At 46.7% G+C, this 19,038-nt stretch overlaps 1 long non-coding RNA gene across 1 annotated transcript; it reads left to right on the top strand.

The window, feature by feature from the left end:
* Nucleotides 1-1,334: 1,334 nt before the first annotated feature.
* On the top strand, nucleotides 1,335-14,093 carry LOC134141924 (uncharacterized). The gene is made up of 3 exons (XR_009958752.1): nucleotides 1,335-1,387; nucleotides 4,655-4,750; nucleotides 12,977-14,093. It is a non-coding gene; the product is annotated as an uncharacterized LOC134141924 (long non-coding RNA).
* The last annotated feature ends 4,945 nt before the right edge of the window (nucleotides 14,094-19,038 follow it).

Below are 19,038 nucleotides of genomic sequence, written 5' to 3'. Positions count from 1 at the left end.
TGTAAGATCGGACCACTGGGGCCCCCCAAGACTCCCGAATCCAAGGGGCTACCTGTTACCTCTTGTAGACTTCAGCTGTCCAGTGGGTTAGGCTATATGGCAAGGTTACAGCAAACTCTCGAGGCTTAGTTGGGCAGCTGGCATGAAGAAATCCCACTCTCTTGTACTAGGGCAACAGAAATCGTTCCTATGAAGAATTATATGAACATGAATAAAATAAATTGCTAGCACTTAATGAAATTGGCTTCTTTTTACAATTCAGCTAATAGTGAGTTGGTCCTGGGAGGAGAGAGGGTGAAAACATACGGCACCAGAAATGCTACTTGGGCAGCCACAAAGCCCTTCTGCTTTCCTCAGATGAACGACTAACCACTTCGATTTTACAAGGCGCTGGATTACAGCCATGTCATTTAGGAACAAAACTTTTAACTTTACATGATGATGGAAAAGGGAATTGTCAATGAGCTGCGAGTGATCGAATTCATGTTCTGTAAGTGAGTTCCCGCAGGGAATCTTTGCAAGGCAATTTAAAAATCCCCCCTCTCTCCTCATTCACAGCTAAAATAATGAATTAGAGGAAGACAGCAGAGGGAACAGGGGCTCAAAACAGTTCTGCCAGACTCATTGAGATAACCTGCCATCCCGTAACTTGTAGGAGAACAAGGCTGGGGATAACCAATAGAGGAATAGCAAAGCCATTGACTGTTACCAGGTCTTTGAGATTCACAAATAAGTTTTCTATTTCCCCCCACCTCTGCCGCTGCATTATGTACCTGCTCAGCTGTTATCTTACTTAACAGAAACACCTTCATGTCTGATTTTGAGTCAGCTGAGATCTTACTGCAGCTTTTTAGTTGTCCGTGGTTTCTGTTTGCTTTTGTCATTAGTCTGGAGGGGACAAAGAAGTGAAAGTGGGTTTGGAAGGGCCAAGGAGCCCGGGCTGAAATGCTGGTATTTTCCTCCATTTTGTGTGTGTGTGCTTTTACATGTAGATACCTTCTTGACACCCACTGGATCCATGAAACTCCTCCAGGGCGTTCTGTTGGACTGGCTTAGTTGTACTGCTCCTCTACCTTGTCTTCCCTCGCTTTTCCTGCCTCTTAAAAAAAAACAGGGGCCGATTCTTGCCCTGCTTATTGCCATGTGTTTCCACTGATCCCAGAGACTTATCTCTGCTTTACACCCAGGGAGCAGAGAGTACACCGTGGCCTTTGCCCAGCTCCTGTCTCTGGTGTTGCAGGCACCCGACTCAACACGAGGCAGCAGCCTGAAATCCGAACAAGAGGGCTGGTAGCGAGCACCAAATTCTCTGCTAATGGTTCCCCTTATCCTTGGAGGGATGCAGATTCCGGTGTGCCAGCCCATCTTCTACAGCATTCAAGAACAGGTTTGTTGTTTCACTGCGAATCGTTTTCCAGTTATTGCTCAGGGAGAGGTGGGCAGGGACTGGGCTGAGTTTCCCAGGCTGAAATCTGCCTTGCGAAAGGCTGGTTTATGCTTATGGGTCATTGCAAAAAGAGATGCTGATGACTTGCGTCAAGCAGAGGTCTTAGCTAACCTCTCAGTGCTGGCACTGTTGTATCTGACTGGTAGTGGAAAGCCCTTAACAAAAGGGGGAAAAAAAACAGTACGAAAGAGCCTACCTGTATTTTTGAGGAAAAAAAATAAAAAAAAAAAAGATTTGATGAAGATAGACCATTCAACCTACCGAAGGTAGTTGCCCTCCCAGAGGACTGACTTCCTGATCACTATTTTTGTTCAGACTTAGCTTCCTGTCACGGGCCATTTCTCTGGTTCTCTTGGCAAACATGCACGAGTGATTATGCCTTATAACAAGCTGTTTGTAGCTATAGCACAGAGGGAGCAGGAGGAACAGGTGTTTCAAGCCAACTCCTTCCTCGTGCGCTGATGCCCTTATTGCCTGCAGTCCTCCCAGAAGCAAGGCAAGGTTTGTAGGAAGTAATATCTCTTGTTAGATTAGCTAATAGATTTGGAAGAAATCGGACAAGCCATTCTTCAGGCTGAAACTGTATTATCTTTTCTCCCAGTTGTATCGGTGCTGTTTTTTGCTGTGCCTGAGCATTACCTGTAACCAGCTGAATAAAGACGGGTGCCATGGTCCCGATGCCATCAAACGCTGTGAGATGGTGTAGGAGTTACATAAAAAGCATACCGAGCTATGAAGGCCTTTCTTTTCTTTTTTTTAATTCCTATAAAGCATCCCTGGAAGGACATTTCACAGGCAGCTCATGAGAACCAGAATCACATATAACCCTGTTCTGGTCCACATTTGGCGGATTGAACCTTTGCTTTTTACGAAATTCCTCAGAGATAATACCATAGCTATTTAAAGTCTCTGTTGTTTTACAGTGTAATCCACGTAGTTTTATATTTTCTTCCTGGCTGCAGCAGCTGTAGTTGTCTCTGTACCAGTCTAATACGGATTAGTAATATATTATAAGGGTAAAAGTACTTTCCCCCCTCCCCCCAGTGCCAGACATTTGGAAGCATCTGGTTAGACAGAGAAGTACCCACAATAGATAAATCATGTTTAAAAAGCTTGCAGTTCTTTTTTTTTTTTACAGCTTTTTTTTTGTTCTGATTTTTATGCTCCCACCTCCTGGGGCATCTCCCCAGCTGGCTGTGGAGCAGTGACTGTTGGTGGAAGCACAGCTCAGCTGATGCTCTGCTGGAAAGGCGAGGAAGTTAGTGGAAAGGCTCCGAATTGAGTTGGTTGCCTCGTTTGCTGGGGACTGCCTTTAAAGGCTGAATCTTCTCCTAAGCGACTTTCCTTTTGCTGCTTTAGCAAAATAAACATTTTGCATGGGGTTCTTTTCAGACCATCTGCTCCCTTCATTTAAAACCTGGCTTTTAAGCTGTGCTTCATAAATATGTAGTATTATTACAGCAGGACTGATAGCACTGCTTATATGGTAATTCCCTGCTCCTCCTTATTGTGCGATGCTCCTTTAAGCAGCTTGTATGTTGGTCAGACTTGGCCTGTTGGCACTGGAATTTTCCACCTGAGATGTCTGCCTTGGATGAAGATCTTTGGGGGAAATATCAGCTCAGAGTCATCCAGTCATTTCTGAGAATTAGACTGTGGAAAACAATTAATTTGGTCCTCGTTAAAGAAATTCCGACTCCTTTTTGTGGAAAAGGCAAGGCACTGCGTACTTGGGAGTAGAAACTTTGAAATTTGGGAGTGAGGGGAGATGGTCTGCGTTAGATGTGTGTTTTTTGCTGTCTATGCAAATATCTACCCAAATCTGGCCAAAATAAACCTGCTATTTGCAAATATTCAAAGAAGACCTGTTAGAGCTTTGCAGCTAAGTTCCCTGAAAATGCTGTATCTGTGGGTCACACTTCTCTGTGCCAGTATCTGCCTCTGTACCCAGGAATCAAGAGCAAATATATCCATTCTTTTATATTTGTGCAAGCCCAAGGGCTTTGGTCTGAAGAGATGAGCAGCCTGTCCTTAGCGGGGAGACTAGCTCTCCTTTTAGCGGCTTCCAGCAGAAGGAAAGGGACAGCAAAGTGGCTGGAAACATGGTTCGTTTGTGTTTCATGCATTTGTCGTATTCAGCAGCAGTTCTGTTTATTTTTTTTTCTTTTCTTTTCTCCCCCCCCCCCTTTTTTTTAAAAGGCCGTCTCACAAAGTGGAGGAAGTTATATGATTTCCAGCAAATGTAGAAGTCTAAATGAGCTAATTGTAACCAGGCTGTGCCTGTGGTGATCCATTGCCCTGGGTACCCTGGGGATGCCAAGTTGCTTGCTAGAATAAGGGAGCCGGTTTCATTCAGGTGGCAGCAGTTGCACGTGGTCCAAGGCGCAACACGTATCTGTGTCAAAGAGCAGCACCAGGAAAGACCTGGCATGGGAAGGAGCATCTAGGTGAAGTAGATGATGGGTTTCTTGGACCCGCTGGGCCACATGCAGCCTGGGAAGAGTCCTGGGACTCGCACTCTGGGAAGCAGGAGGTGATTCCTCTATCTGTACCCTAGTGCCCTCCGTTTGCTAATGCCTTGTTGCTGAACCAGGGGACTTTGTGCTTGCAGGTTATGTCCTTCAGCGCCAGTTTGGGGTTAATTTTTCCCTGGAATGGTGGGTGGGGCTCAAAATGGTGTTTATGGTGTTATGAAGGATCCCAAGCTGAAGGGATCCTTCATGTTGCTAATGAGGGCCTTGGGGAGTGCTCCTCTCTGGCAGGTTAGCAACCTGCTCTTTGGTTGCTGTGGGTCTGCCTATGCCTTTGCTGACGTGGATGTCGTGTGTGTTGCGTTGGGTTTCAGTGCTTGCCCCAGCCCAGTTGCAGTTGTTGGGGAAGATGATGTGTGTCAGCCTACCCCCGTGCCTGGAGAGAGAGATGACAGACAAAAAAATGGTACTTATGACTTGGAGCTGGAGAGGGAAGCGCAAGGGGGAGAGATGTAGGAGGACAGTTCAGCAGAGCTAGGGGGTGGACAGATGCTCTCAGATGGTGCTGTGTGTGCTGCCTATATGACTGGCTTCCTCAGCTAGGGTACATCAAGAGCCATTCCCTTTGAGGCAAATGGCATCATGCACTCAGAAGGCTGCTCTGAGAGGGAGATCAGGCCCAGTTTTACATTCCCAGCGTGACTACACATGATTTTCTTCTTGCCTTTTTTTGCAGTAAAGGCTATGAAGCCCACAGGAGGATGAAGGACAAGTCTAGCACTGCTCTCTTCCCTGCTCCAGGACTGTCACCCTTCAAACAGAGGCATTCCAGGTAGGATTTCCAAAATACTTAAACACACAAGGGGAAATCTTCCAGGAGCTTCACTGGGGAAACATATCACCTTCCCCCAGGTCAAGGGAAGGCCTTGAAATCCACAGCACAGGGTTTTCCTGAGGGCCTGAGCAATAGAGCAGTGGTGCCACAAGTCTGTGTGTCCACTGTGGATTGCTATGGGCCTTTTCCCTTGCTCACGGCAGCCTGGCACCTCCTTCCCTATCGACTGAGCCCTGCTGCTAGCACTTAGGCAGGCTTGCAGGACCAGCAAGCTGTCACCTCTCAGGTAGAGCAAATGGGATACAGGTGGCAAAGCTGTCGTGGATTGGGGGGCTAATTGCAGATCTAGTATCAGAGGGGTGGCAGAGGTCAGGCTTTTATGGGTACGACTCCGTTCTCCTGCCTGTAGGGCCTCTCTTCCCATCTTGCAGAGACCTGTTGCCATCCGTTTCTAGTCGCATCTCCAGCATCTGCCCCATCTCTTCCACCTCTACCTTTAGTAGCAGCAGCAACAAGGGGGGCAGACAAAACTGCATGCTGAATGTAAGGCAAGGAGCAGTGTCTGAGAGGTGATTACACCGAAAGGAGGATAAGGCCATTTTTCTCTCCAAAGAAACCCTGAAAGTGAAAATACTCAAGACTAAAAAAAGAAAAAAAAAAGTCATGATTACGTGAGCTAGAGCCCTGGCCTGTTGTCTTTCAGTTGATGGGCAGTTAAACTCCCTGAATGTGTTTTCTGCCTGAATGTGATAAGATAGGAGGGTGCGGGTGGAATATAATCGGTGCTTTCTGGACACAGTGTGTCCTGGGGATTTACACTAGGAATGGCGCATTAGGAGATCTCCCTTGTAATATCCTTTATGCTCAGTTCACAACTGATTTGCTCCAAACAAATGAAGACGTGTGCAATCTGCATGAGAAAAGCTTGCAAAAAGACAAGGGCTCCACTGGTTTCAGCTGTGAGATCCGATATAATCACGTGTGTATGTATATGCGTGCATATGGTAGCTGGGTGGGCTCGCAAAAGCCTTTTTGGCTACGGTACAGTTTCCAAGGAGAGTGTGAGATGCAGCTGGCTGCAAGTGCAGGTTTGGTAGCAGAGAGCTGAAAATTTGCTGTCACTGGGCCTATGGTCCTGACTCAATGTGTGAAATCTGTCTGACCTGATTCTACAGGGTTTGGTGACAGAATTTACGTATGCAAAGAAAAGCTGTGTCCTGCAAGAAGCACATTACATTTACATCATTAATCATAGAAAATCTCAGCTGCATCACTATCCTTCCTGTGGCGAAGGTGATCCTTCCTGCTGCATTTTGGTGATGCAGAACTCTAGAGGATGCTGTGGCAAGGAGGAAATTCCCAAAGCTTGTAATTGTACACATTGAGAAGCAGAAAAAATGCATGAGCCTGTAGTGGCAATATCATGAGAGATTCTTTCAGCAGTGGCATAAAGCTCTCTGTGTATATGTGAGGAGCACTGAGGATGCTGCTCTGACTGCTGCCCAAGCAGATGGGTGCTTTTGAGATACTGGAGAGCCAACGGGAGAATAGCGTCAAGGGATCCATGACTCCTAGTTTGCGCTCTATGAGTAAAATGCCTTCTGGACTTCAGCCCTCTACTCAGGACCTGAGCCCTATGTTTAAAACTTTATGTGTGTGTGCCCTTGCCAGCCCAGAGAATGCCACCGTCTCACAGGGTAGGAGGAGGAGGTATTGGCCTTGTGCCCTGCTGCAGGAGAGGCCACCCCTGCCATGGGGACAGTGGCGTGGCGAAGCCATGGCAGAGTATAAGGGAAGATCAGAGGGTCTTGCAGCCTTTGAGAGGAAATGGAGGAGGAGAGGGACTCTGATGGTTCTCACCAGCTCTTCCTGGACATCTCCCTCCTTTGCCTGAGCTGGGCACTGGCCTTGGCAGAAGAGGTTGATACCCAGGATGGTTCATTGCCTCTGGCAACCTGTTGCCCTTGCCAGCATGCTCTCTAGGTTTCTCAGGTTTCTCTAGGTTTCTCTAGGTCTCAGGACTTTCATGTAACAGACTAAAGAGGGGAGTGTTTTGCTAGCGTTGTTTTACATCTGCTTGTCCTGGCCTTTCTTTGTGCTCTCATCTTCTAATTAATTTGTCTCTTGCCTCTTTTTCAGTCCTGCTACACTTGGAATCTCCCTCTAAGTGCAGGGCATTGCTCAGCAGAGAATTTAACCCAAGTAGATTAAAGCAAGGCAGGAAGAGCTTCTGATTATGCTGTATCTGTGGTATAGGTGTTAAAGATGTATTTGTGAGCCAGTCAGAGAAGAATGCTGAGGAAATCCTGTTTGGGTTAATCTTGTTTAATTTTATAATCAAAAACATATGGCTGACCATCTGGTGCTTCTTGCAACCAAAGATCTCACAATTAACAGTAATTTACTTGCCCCGAGAATTCCATGATCTTTCTTTCTTTCTTTTTTTTTTTTTTTTTTAATCTTCAACCTTAATATGTGTGGTCCCCTCCTATAGCACTGATGGCTGTAAGCGTGGCACTGAAGTTGCCTGTAGAAGGCTGTAGTGGAGAACTGTGTGGGGTTCCTGGTCTCTGTTCCCTGGCAGCATCTACTGGTCCTTGCAGGACCATCTACTTAGATCTCTGAAAACAGAGGCAGGCAGCGTATCTTCTGCTTTGCAGATGTTGTGTGAACCAGGCTCAGGACAAGCTAAGTAAATCACCCTATGTTCGTAAATAAGCATGTATTGATTGTATACATGCTTAGGAGGGAGGTAATAGTGCAATTAAAGGAAATAGAGAAATCGGATTGACATTTTTCTGCCACACTATAGGATTTTGTCATAGTTCAAAATGATCATAGCTAAGGCAGGTTTTCTGTGTTGCAGTTTAAGTTACTGAATGTAATTAAACAAGATGCAGTTGATCTGCTGCACTGTGAAATCTCTCTGAGGAGCTTAGCAGCAAAATAGGATGTGGAATAAAACCCACCAGGCAAGTGTGCTGTTCTTCTGTGCAGTCTTTCCGTCAGGAAACATAGAGAAGCCACTGGATTCATCTTACTTGACAGGTTTAGTAGTAATTTCAGGTCTGATAGGCAACAACCAACTGGAGAGCCAGACACCATGGGACTAGCTCATCCTGGTTTATCCCAGGGATCAGTTTGGTCCTTTGTGACAGGCAGTATAATAGAGATTCTTTTTATTTCAGATAACGCTAAGGAATTTACAGACAGAAGGCAGAAATATCCTGCCTTTCAGGCTGATGGGAGCTGTATCTGGACTTCCAGTGGCATTTGGGAATGCTGGATTATTTCGTGGTGCTGGTACTGTCCAAAATGACATTTCTTCCTCTGAAATGCCAGTCTGCTGGTTTGATTGTATTATTTCCAGGGAAGACATTGATGACCAGTGGCAACCTTGTCAATAATTTCACATCTCTGTTGAATACGTCCTTCTCCAACCAGCTCTGTAGGTTAATGGTATGAATAAATGAATTCCAGATGAGATCTGGATACCAGTAGGTGAGAGTTCTCAGAGACATTCCTATGTGATTGCTAGATCTGTTTACTATCCTAATGTTTTTTTGCTATAGATGAGGAAAAATAATTGAGCTCTTTCACTCCTCCTCTACATAATTACTGCCTTTGTGTGCATTTGCTGTATTGGTGCTAGTTTGATCAGTAAATCAAATCACAGATCAAAAAGACATATTCAGATACTAGGGTGTATTAGACTGCTGTTAGTCTCCATCTTTCAGCTTGTTTATTTAAATAGTGAGCTTTCTGAAGGGCAAGAGCTCATTTGAACGGGGCTCCCAAGGGGGTCTTGCCATCGATTGGAGCTGCAAAGCTAACAGGTATAGAATTTCATGTCGTTCCAACAGTCAAATTATCAGATCTCAGTGGTGCAGCTTGGGAGTGGATCTGACATTCATCCAAAGTAGTTCACCATCTAGTTTAGATAACAGCAGTTAAAAAAACAAAGTGATTACTGGAATAGCATGAACACACAGGTCAATAACATGCTTATTATTAGAGCAGTGGAAAAATGTTACCTTTTATGATTTGAGAACTGTGTACATGAACATTTCTAGGTAAATGTTAAGTAAAATGCAGAACATATTTGGGGCTTTCTGCACCATCTCTCTCTTCCTGTCTTCCTCCTTTCTTCTGGGACCAGGACAACCTCTCATGGCCTCCAAGGATTTATTATTTTCCAGTGTAGCCCGTGTGTACAACATCTTTTTCAGAAGAAGGATAAGAAAGGAAGAATTAATGGTTAGGACCTAGGCCTCTGGCAGATAGTCCCCAGTGGGTGTCCACCTCTTCCTGGGCCATGTGCCATTTTGAGATGTCATTAGGGATATGATTGAGGGCTGATAGCTCTGGTCCAAACTTGGTCAGTTTTGCCTATCCTCCTAGGTGTTCCTGTGGAATGGATGGTGGTGTTGGAGTGCTCTGAGTGGGATGAACATGCCCTGCCCTTGTCCCTTTGGCCAGCACAGCACAGACTCTGGCAGCAATGGCCTCTCTCTGTTCAGTGCATATGCTGTGGGCCTGGGCCAGCTGCACAGGCCATGAGATGTGCTCCAGCCTGCTTCTCACCTTACCTTGTGAACACTTAGTCTTGGCCCTGCTGGGCACCTAATGCCATTGCTGCTGTTCACCATGGCAGTGGGAAGCCTGAATGCCTCCAAATACCTCAGATGCAGTTTTGAAGGGCCGTGCTATCCCTGCTAGCCAGAAGAAAGTCAAGAGGCACTGGGGACAAATAAAGGATGATGAATCAACCCTGCCAGGAAGTGAACCTTGTTTTTTAGGAGAACTGGATCTTGCCAGCACAATAGCTAGATTACAAAGCAATTTCCTTCAATTACCTTCTCTGTCAAACCTCCGTGTCATCTGGCACTATGAAAGCTTGGATTCAAATTCGTTGTGAATTGGGGCGATGACACCAGAGATTTCTAAATTAATATCCTGCCAAGAAGAATTGAACTTGTTTTCTCCAATCATGTCAGTTTTGATTCCTCTGCTTGTCAGAGAAAACTTTGGCCTGCCATCTGGTTTCCAGGGCATGGGTTAGGGAAATAACACACTGCTCAGCCCAGCACTTTGAACTTGCTGCGTAATAGCTGTAGGATAACATGGGAAAGATTTTGCACTAGGTTCTTCATGGTACCTGGCGAAGAGCAAGGGAGAAGATCACAGGGACAGTGTGTTGGGGAGAAAGAGAGGAAACAATCTCCTCCTCGAAACTGCACCTCATGTAAAAGCAGCTGTGTTGTGTGTGCAGCATCTCCCTGCAATCATGGGAGTCATGCAAAGGGACAAATGGTCTGTACCCTGATTTCCTAAAGAGAAAGGCATCCCCTATGCATGGGGAAACCTGAGTATGATGAAGGGATGCTTTACTCTAGAAAAATGGGTTCTTAGGCTGCCTTTATACTGGTAAAGAAGATGGGGTTTTTTTTTTGGTCTTCATGGAACAAAACAGAGGCAGGGGAGTGTTAGGAAGTAAATTGTGCAGCTAATCAATAACTGTGCCCATTTTCTTGGCCCACGTTTATTTTTCTGGAGGAGGAGTAGTGGTAATTTAGAGAAAAAACATCCAAAGCTTGGGAGTATCTCTAACCAGAAATTAAGATTCTACTGTAGCCTCCCCCAATTAGCTTTGTGCTCCTGCTCACCTGGAAGGTAGTGCTGTGATGTCCACTTTCTCCACGCACAGCTCAATGCTGAAAGGGACTGACATCAAAAGGATGGCAATGAGTTATTGCTGCAATAACCTCTTCTGTGTTGAAAAGCAATGGCACATCTCTCCTTTTCTATTCATTTGGCAGTGCTGCCTAGGACCCTTGCCTTTAAACTGGTCAGTTCTGAAGAACAGACATGGTATTGCATTTGCAGAGTTCTTGGAAAACCAAAGCATACGGGTCTGGGATGAATTGCTTACTGTCCTACTTATGTCTTCATGATAGAAATGTGCTTAGCCATTCAGGATTAGTTTCTAAGACACGATCTTCAAGTGACCTCTGTTTGCTCTATAGGCTGGATTAAATATGTTCAAATGAAGGTAGAAGGACTTCTTTGTGCTGCAAAATCTATGGACCTTAAAACTTCCAGGAAAGGAGGAACATAGTTATCAGCTACTGCTCTTGATGCCACACACTGGCGTTCTGGTGGCTACGTTACCTGATGCTGAAGCTCTTATGGTCAAGATGAATCTGGAACACAGACCTCCACAAACAGTTCACAAGTGCTCTTCAGTTGTAGACCAGGGGGTAGCACCACCATTACCCCCTCCCCATCCAACAGTCAGGTGTTACATGCACAGATCTAGATCAACAGCTATACCTCAAAGTGATGTTGTGAAAGCACCGTCTTTAGATGGTATGCCTTCATCTTATGTATTTAAGATATGCTTTTGGTACTGTTAGGGTGCACTGTTAATGGGAATACTGAGGAATCAAAAGGTAAGCTGCCTTGTGACCCTACAACAGACAGTGAGGTTGGTGGGAATAAGGAAGGGTCTACTTTTGTTTGTTGTTTTACATGTGGACCAGAACAGGGCCTTCAGCAAGGGGACAAACAGGGTGTTGCTGTTTGCCTGTAACACTAGGTGAGGCCAGCTCAGCTCTAGGAGGCAGCTTGGTACCTGGCAGATGTGTCCTGCCCTGGGAGCAGATTTGGAGTGCCATGTGAGTCAGCGGGCTCTTTAACGAAAACATGCTGGGACTGGCCAAGCTGCTGCAAAGAAAGCTGGTGTGGTTTGCTAGGAGAGAGAAACCCCAGAAGAGGAAATACTGATAGAAGCCTCCTACCGGAGTGAGCTGCTGCACAGAGAAGGGTTTGGGGGGCATGCATAACTGACTGCTAGGTGGGTGATGATTTAAGCCCGTCCTGTTAGCTGTTCTTCTTAGCCTTGTTCTCTTCCTGGGTCATGCCTATCTATCTTTATTCTGCTTCTCCTCTTTGCATTTACTTTTTTCAGTTGTCTGTGTGTAAGTTAGGGATGTAGGACAGATCATGTTCATGCATTTAGACTTGAGAAAACAAAGCCTGAAGCTTTATTAACCCAAGAGGCCCCTTTTCCTGGTGTTCGCCCCTCGCATAGGGAGAGGCTCATTGGGAACGCCTTAGCCCCCAGGCTAAGCCCAGCCTGGTCTGTGTGAGCCTGGCTTTCGAGTGCCATAAACCTGGCTCCAGCCCCCCTCTGCGGTTCGGCTGGCGACCGCCTTAGTCTGCCTCCAGCTGTGCCGCCACCGTAGCCAGGAGCAGCGATCCAGCCCGAGGCGGCCGCTAGCCTCCACTCCCTTTTGCTTTAATGAGAGCGAGCCGCGGTCCCGCTCGGGTTGATTTTATTACGCTCTCCGTCACAGGCTGTGTCAGGTCAAACCGTGCCTTTTGTTAGAGACACTGGGGCCAATTTCCTACCAAACACAATTAAAGGGATGTGGGGCTGCAGCCACCAGCAATCGCTGTGACAACTTCCAGCCCTCCCTCTCCTCCCAGTTAGAGCACGGCTCCATCGGAGGGGAGGCTTGAGGGCAGAGGAGAAAAGGTAGAGGAGGGACAAGAGGACAGAGGGAGGAAAAAGGAGGAGAGGCCAAGTTTGAAGACCCCGAGGCTCTCCGGAGGGCTCATCTGTGGAGTGTCCCTGTCCCTGCTGACAGGGTTTCCGATCTTATCTGCCCTCAACCCAGTGGATTAGGCCTCTGAAGGGGGAAATTACCGTAATGTGGGAGTTTCCTTCGCTATCGTATTTTCCTCAGGATTGCCTGAACCACAGTCCGAAGTCTGCATCTAGAAAAATGCAGCAGTATGGCTTTTTAAGTATTCATATAAGCATAGTTGAATACGAATATAAATGCCGCCTCAGAGATGCGCCCGGGAGAGGGCCGAGGGGCGCCGGGCTTCGCGGGCCACCGCTGGGGACGCAGCGGGGTTCGCGCCGGACCCCGGACAGATGAGGGGCATGCGGGAAGCAGGCGCAGCTTGCCCAGGGGGAGGGCAAATGGTGCAGTGTGCGGCAGGGAAGGGAAATCGCACTGCGGAGGCCGCCGGCAAGGCGGCAGGTCCTCCCCGAGCCCTGCAGTCGCCCCATTTTGCAGTGCGTGAGTTCGGGCCCTTCCAGTGACTGAATTAACCCGATAAACCGGAGGGGTCTGTGCGGGTAGAGACGTCCCAGGCCGACCGCGGTCGGGATTGCTCTTCGGGTAACGTTGCGTTTGTGTCGTTTGACAGGCTGAGTCGCCGTGGGGACACCCCGCTCTTCTGTCAGCGCGTCAGGAGGAGGGAGAGGGCGTCGTGCTGACAGGCCGGGCTTTCTTGAAAGGCGGCTGAAAGCCCTGGATGCCAACTTTCTCATTCAGCTATTGGGAACGGGGCATCTGATTGCCCTGGCTGCCTTCGACAGGCTCCGCTCGTCAGGGCTGCAGCTGCCAGCGCGAGGGGCTGTTCCAGCACCCCGGGGCCAGGTCGCTCGCCCGCGCCAGGCGCTCGGCAGCTGCAAGCGAAGGGCCTTCGCGCCTGCAGCATCTCAAAGTGCACAGCCCTGTTTGCGGTGACTGTCAAGCCAAGAGGCAGCCTAAGACCAGAGCCTTGCTGGCAATGAATTTGGAGAGGTTGCCTTAGCTGAAGTAATCTGCTTGCTGAGGACGGCCAGTCCAACCATGGCAGAGCCGGAGAGACGCAGCAATGCGTGAAGTTCGTCCTCCTGTAAGATTAAACACGTGTCCCCTCTGGGGCTGCCTGCATCCTTAGGAAAGGCTACAAAGATGGAAACACAACTGCAGCCGCTCGTTCTGTGGATGAACCGGCAGCTGTGCGAAGTGTTTGTGGTCAGTGCTGGGGCTGTGTGACCAAGCACTCCATTTATCACCCTTCCACACACCAAGCAACCGTGTCTCCTCATCTCCCTGCCCAAGAAAGCAGGCAAGCGGCTCGTGTTGAAGCGCGGTGCGAACCTGGCTGGGAGCAGAAGCTGGCTGGCATTTGCGTGGCCCCGGCAAAGAGCAGCGTCGCTGGTGTTAATTTGAGAATTGGTCTTGTGCTGTTATGGCTTTGTGTCCTGGCTGCAGGTTGACCACTCGCTTTGCTTGCTGGGTGTCAGTGCCTCCTTGCTGGGTGATAGCGCTTGGGGAGGGGGGCTCTGACCCAGTAGCCCCCAGTGCTGTGCCAGGGAATGCTGCTCACGGTTGCTGTGGTGGGGGGTCTGCTGGAGAGTATTTCTTGACCATAGCTATATAAATTCAAACAGATGTATTTTGAAAACTTCAGCTTTGAGGCAAACTCTGCGTTTGAGCTGTTTTGGTTAAGAATAAATTGCACTTCAGTGCAAATGGTGTTTTCAAAGTGAAAATGAAATGGAAACCATTCTACTCCCCTTCTTCCTACCTCCTGCAGTGAAATACTATTTGAAAAGTGGGGCCTCTGAAACACTTGAAATGCAGAACTGTCTTTCCTTTCTGCACTTTGCTGTTCCTTTCTTTGCTTACATTTCCTTTATTTTCCTCATGTCTCAAGTCTGCTCCGAGCCAGCTCACAGCGCTCCATGTTTCCCCTGTCAGTAGTAGGGTGTAGGATGTCACAGGGGGTCTGATGGGTTGTCTAGTGCTGGCTCGTGTGAGCTAACACTGCTGAGCTCATGACTGCTGCAGCGGAGAGATGCTTGACTCCCTGGGCTGGCTGGCTGCCTCAGGTCCTGCCCATGCATGGGGAGGAAAGTGGACAGCTTCCAAGGAATCACTGGTTTTATCTGGGGCTAGGGGAGCCTATTTGCACTGTCAGCTTGCTGAAAACCTCATGGTCCTGCTGCACATCCCTCCCTCTCTGCCTGTAGTTAGAGAAATAGCATTGTGCATTATCTGGTGTCAGAGTGGCTCCGTGCCTTGCCAAGGAACGCTGGAGGTGGTTCCTGAGCTCAGCAAAGCAGCTTCTGCAGTTAACTATGGGTGTTGTTTTGGCCTACCAGCTTTGGCAAGCTTTTCGTTTCTTTGCTTTTTCTTTAGCACCTTGCAGCTTCCTGCCTCAAAGCTCTGACCAGACATACCTGCTTATTCCCAAGGACTTTTATGTAGGAAGGGGGATGCTTGAACTTTCTCTGGACATTTCTCTGATTTTTAAGTCTGCAGAACAAATAGCATAGGATTGCAGAAATGCAGGATTGGAGAAGCAAGCAGGCAAAGGGGTCTCTGTGCCATGCTCTTGATATCCACCAAAGAGGTTCTGCTGCCTTCCTAGCACCTGCTCCCAGGGCCTTCTTGCCCTCACAGCCTTTCTTCTGACATGAAATCTGGCACTGTGGTAGATTAAGCTAGACTCTTCCTCCTTGTTTCTACTGAGTGGGGATCTATCATGCCCTGTGTCCATCCTAGCGTGAATTCTTGCTTGATCCATACTGTGAGGCTGTTGTCTGGTCTTCTCTACATTAATGAAATTCAGTTTCTTTGTCATCTTCATGGGGATATGTCTATTCTCAAAGCTCTTTTTGCTGATCTTCCCTGGACTTTATATTTAATCTGGGATAATAATAAACATCCCGTCTCATGAAATTCCTCAATGGTCTTTTTTTGTATTCTGACCTTCTGCTGCACTTAGCTTGCGTGTGGCAAGAGCCCAGGTTTTGGGAGGCAGCTGCCTTAGTGGCTGGGAACCAACTGGGACACTGAGACATGGACTTGAATCCCTGCTCTGCACACTGAACTTTTCTTGTGCCCTGTTCATTCAGTGGGAATCAGCAGCGCTCCCTACCAGAACTCAAAAGTTAACTTGTTGCCTACTCTTTCATCTGTTGAATCCTGTGCATCTTTTCCAGTGAGGGCTGCAGTCCATTTGGGGTTTCTGTAGTCCTGGGTTCCTTCCTTTTCCTTCCTAAGCTGTGATACATTTGGAATTTGAAAACTGGAACTTCTTGTAACCCAGTGAGAACAAGAGCTGCTGGACATCCCCAAATCCCCACAAACAAAATGTAGTGTCAGCACAGTAAATTCCTTGTCCTGGTTAGCCTGTGACCTACTCTATATATTCTGCCTAGCTGATCCATGTATGCCTGGTAAATTTAACACATGTGGCTGCGTAAGTACAGGTAAGCTTCACAGTATGTGCATGTGTTGGCTTGTCTGTGGTATCCTGAGAAACAGCTCCGAGAAATCCTTCTTGCTCAGAGCCTTTCCTCTTTGCTGGGGAAAGCCTGTGTGTGCAAATAACTGGCACCGGTGCCTGCTGCTTCTTCTAGCTCATTGTTGCCTGTTCATGCTGTGTGTGACAATGCAAGAGAAATGGTTAAGCCCAATAAGGAGGAAATGAGTGGAGTGATTGGGGCTGCTGTGGATGATATAATGCTGATCCTTTCGTAGCTGTCTAGACAAAAAGATGTGGAGGGCGCCCTGGATGCCCTGTATGTCCCTGAAAAGGCTGGTAGGGCTGAGTTCGGATTGGTACCACAGGCTGCGGGGGAGGATGGACCCGGCACTACAAATCTGCAGCAATGAGGCAGTTGACTCTGTGCATTGTACATGGAATCTCTCACGTGACTTCAGCTGAGCCAAAATATTCTTTCAGGAAGAGAACTGACCAGATGTCTTATTATTGCTGCTCACAATGCTGTCCTCAGAGCACGACAATCCATCAGGGGGCTCGGCACAGCCCTACAGAAAAGTCTCTGACACATTTTTACAGAAGGGCCAGGTTCTCACTGCTTGTGTGCATTTGTACCCCTTGACAAATAGCTGTTTGACTTCGGTTTTGTTCAAAGTCACAGTGGTGTCAAGCACAGGGCTCCTATTCAAGTGCTTGCCAATGGTGGTCCACAACTTGCTGTTTCTTCTTCTTTTTGTGCTTTGTTTCCCTCGACAGTCACTTAGATATTTTTCTTTCTGCTTGCATGTCTCATAGGTTCTTTGAAAGATAATTTTAAAGGATTTATCCACAGCAAAACAGTGCTTTTAATAATGACTGTAAAAATGACTTGGAGATTATATCATGTGAGGGACACCCACGTATGTTGATACATTGCTGATATGAAACATTTTCTTCCTCAATTTTTCCAACAAGTTGATTTGTAGAACTGTTTGGCGAAGCCTTGGGTACATTGAGAAATGCAGCTCTTTTTGCAGTGGATTGGCTCATCCTGAAAGGATGGTACCACTTAAGACTGGGAGATGTGTTCCTGTATGGTCTGAGCATGTTAGGCATGGAGGGGTTATTAGTACCAGGTTATGAACTATGGCATTTGCCCTGCTATATAAAACAACTTTGGTAATGTATTTACTCTTCCTTTATAGTGCTTTCTAGGTTATGTGTGTGTTCAGAGTCGCTTACAGAGAATAGACCCCAGCTGCGTCATCTGTGCTCTACAAACATACTGTGCAAAGGTGTCTCTCTGCTTTGGGCGGATTTAGGTTGAAGGGATGCAAGTGTGTAAGGAAGGTGTGTCTGAACATGACTTCCTACTGAGGAATCTGATCCACCAGCAAACTGTACATCCCTGGCAGGTGCCTGCGGCAACCAGTGGTGTGAATTCCCAGAGCGTGGGTGAAATCCATGCAAATCAGTCCACACAATCCTGGTAGCTCAGTACCAATATGACATTTCTGTGGGTAGGTCTCTTGGCAATGGAAAATTCAGCTTTATAAGTGAGGAGTCCTTCATATTCTCCAAACAGTGACTTTCTGCCCTTCTTCTCTGGGTGAATTTCCCCATTGACTTCAGCAAGTAATTCCTCTGTTCAAAGACTCACTTGAGCCTGAAATGGGAGAGGATTTATGGAATAGGGAGCACGAGGCACCAGTTCAGTGAATACCAAAGTGTGTATGTAAGCATTTGCAGGTCTGGGATCTAAGTACACAAGTGTTCTTGATCTTCTTAAGCCACTCCATATTCCAAATTCCGAAGACTGATCTGAGAACTTGCAGTACAGTTTGCATGTTGACGTTTTCAGATATCTTGTCTAAGGAGAGCTTTCTCACGGTGGTGATGTTACATCGTCTAGTTGCTTGTAGTGTCAGCCTGTTTAATAGACATGTTACTATTCAGCACCTTCAGCAGATGCTGAATGTCATGTTCCTGGTGTAGTAGATTCGTTATCTTCTTGTGATGTTACTATCCATTCTTATAAATTTTGACAAGTGTATTATGATATATCTGTTCTATTATTGCTTCACTGTTTGTCTAACCTGTTGAAGTCATCCAGCCATGGATCATCATTATGGAGGTTTTCAGTGGCCTTTCAGATGCTCTTATAATTTCTCTAGAGTTTAGCTTTCACTTCAGCCTTCAGGATGACCTCACCATGCATTTGCAGGTTTCTATGTAGCCAGGTAAAGCCTAAGGAGTCTTGTGGCAGATAATGTGAGGTTTTCAACTGATAATCGTAAAGTTGTGATCTGTACCTAAGTTTTCTATAAAGCTCTCAATCTCAAGATGAGCCTTTATCTGTCTGTTAATTAGCACAGAGGAATGGTACTTTTGTCTGGATGCAGAAGACAAAATTGGGGGCGGAGAAGAAGAGGATTTGCTCCTTTGCTAGAATAAAAATTGTTCACTTCAAGACTTAAATAAAATGAGAATCTGCCAAAAAACGAGGCAATTTTAACTCTCAGAATCACAAACTTGGAAAGAATCAGAAGAAACAGTCCTGGAATAGGCACTCAGAGACTCCATCTAGTAGATTCCTCTCATTCCAAGACAAGCGCAGTTATACCTGTATGACTCTTCGTAGATGTTTATCTAACCTGTTTCTGGGTTTACGGACTGTTGAAATACTCTCTTTTGCAAACATGAAGCTTAGAAACACAAGCAATTGTTTAGATTCTCATGTTAACCCCTGTAAGCTGTGGCTTTGGGAAAAGCACCAAATATCACAAGAGCTGTTAACACTTCATTATTTGCATAAATTACCTTTTTTTTTTATTTTTAAACAAATTGGAACTGATTTAAACTCCTGCAGTGGAGAGCTCTCTCAGAGAATAGAGTTTTCACAGATCTTCATGAGGAATTGATTATACACTCTTGCGAGCTGGAATCCTCTGTGAAAGGAGAACTTGATGCATCTCCGTATAAATCTACGGGCAGTAGGACTTGCTTTGCCAGATTCAAAGGAAAGAAAGAAGTCCCCTAGGGATGAGATTAATGACTAACAAAAGCGGATAGTGTCTGACAAATTTTACTAATGCTCAAGTTTCAGTCTGCTAAGCTGGAGAGCATGGCAATATGTCCCTACAATAGTTGGTAAAGATACCTACTTGAGGACAGCACTGCTTGGCAAAAGGAGAAATGTTGATTAAAGAAGAGTTACAGCTTTGATG

Source organism: Rhea pennata, chromosome 6 (genome assembly GCF_028389875.1).
Source record: "Rhea pennata isolate bPtePen1 chromosome 6, bPtePen1.pri, whole genome shotgun sequence".
Lineage (NCBI taxonomy): Eukaryota > Metazoa > Chordata > Aves > Rheiformes > Rheidae > Rhea > Rhea pennata.
This window is presented reverse-complemented; position numbering and strand designations above follow the sequence as displayed.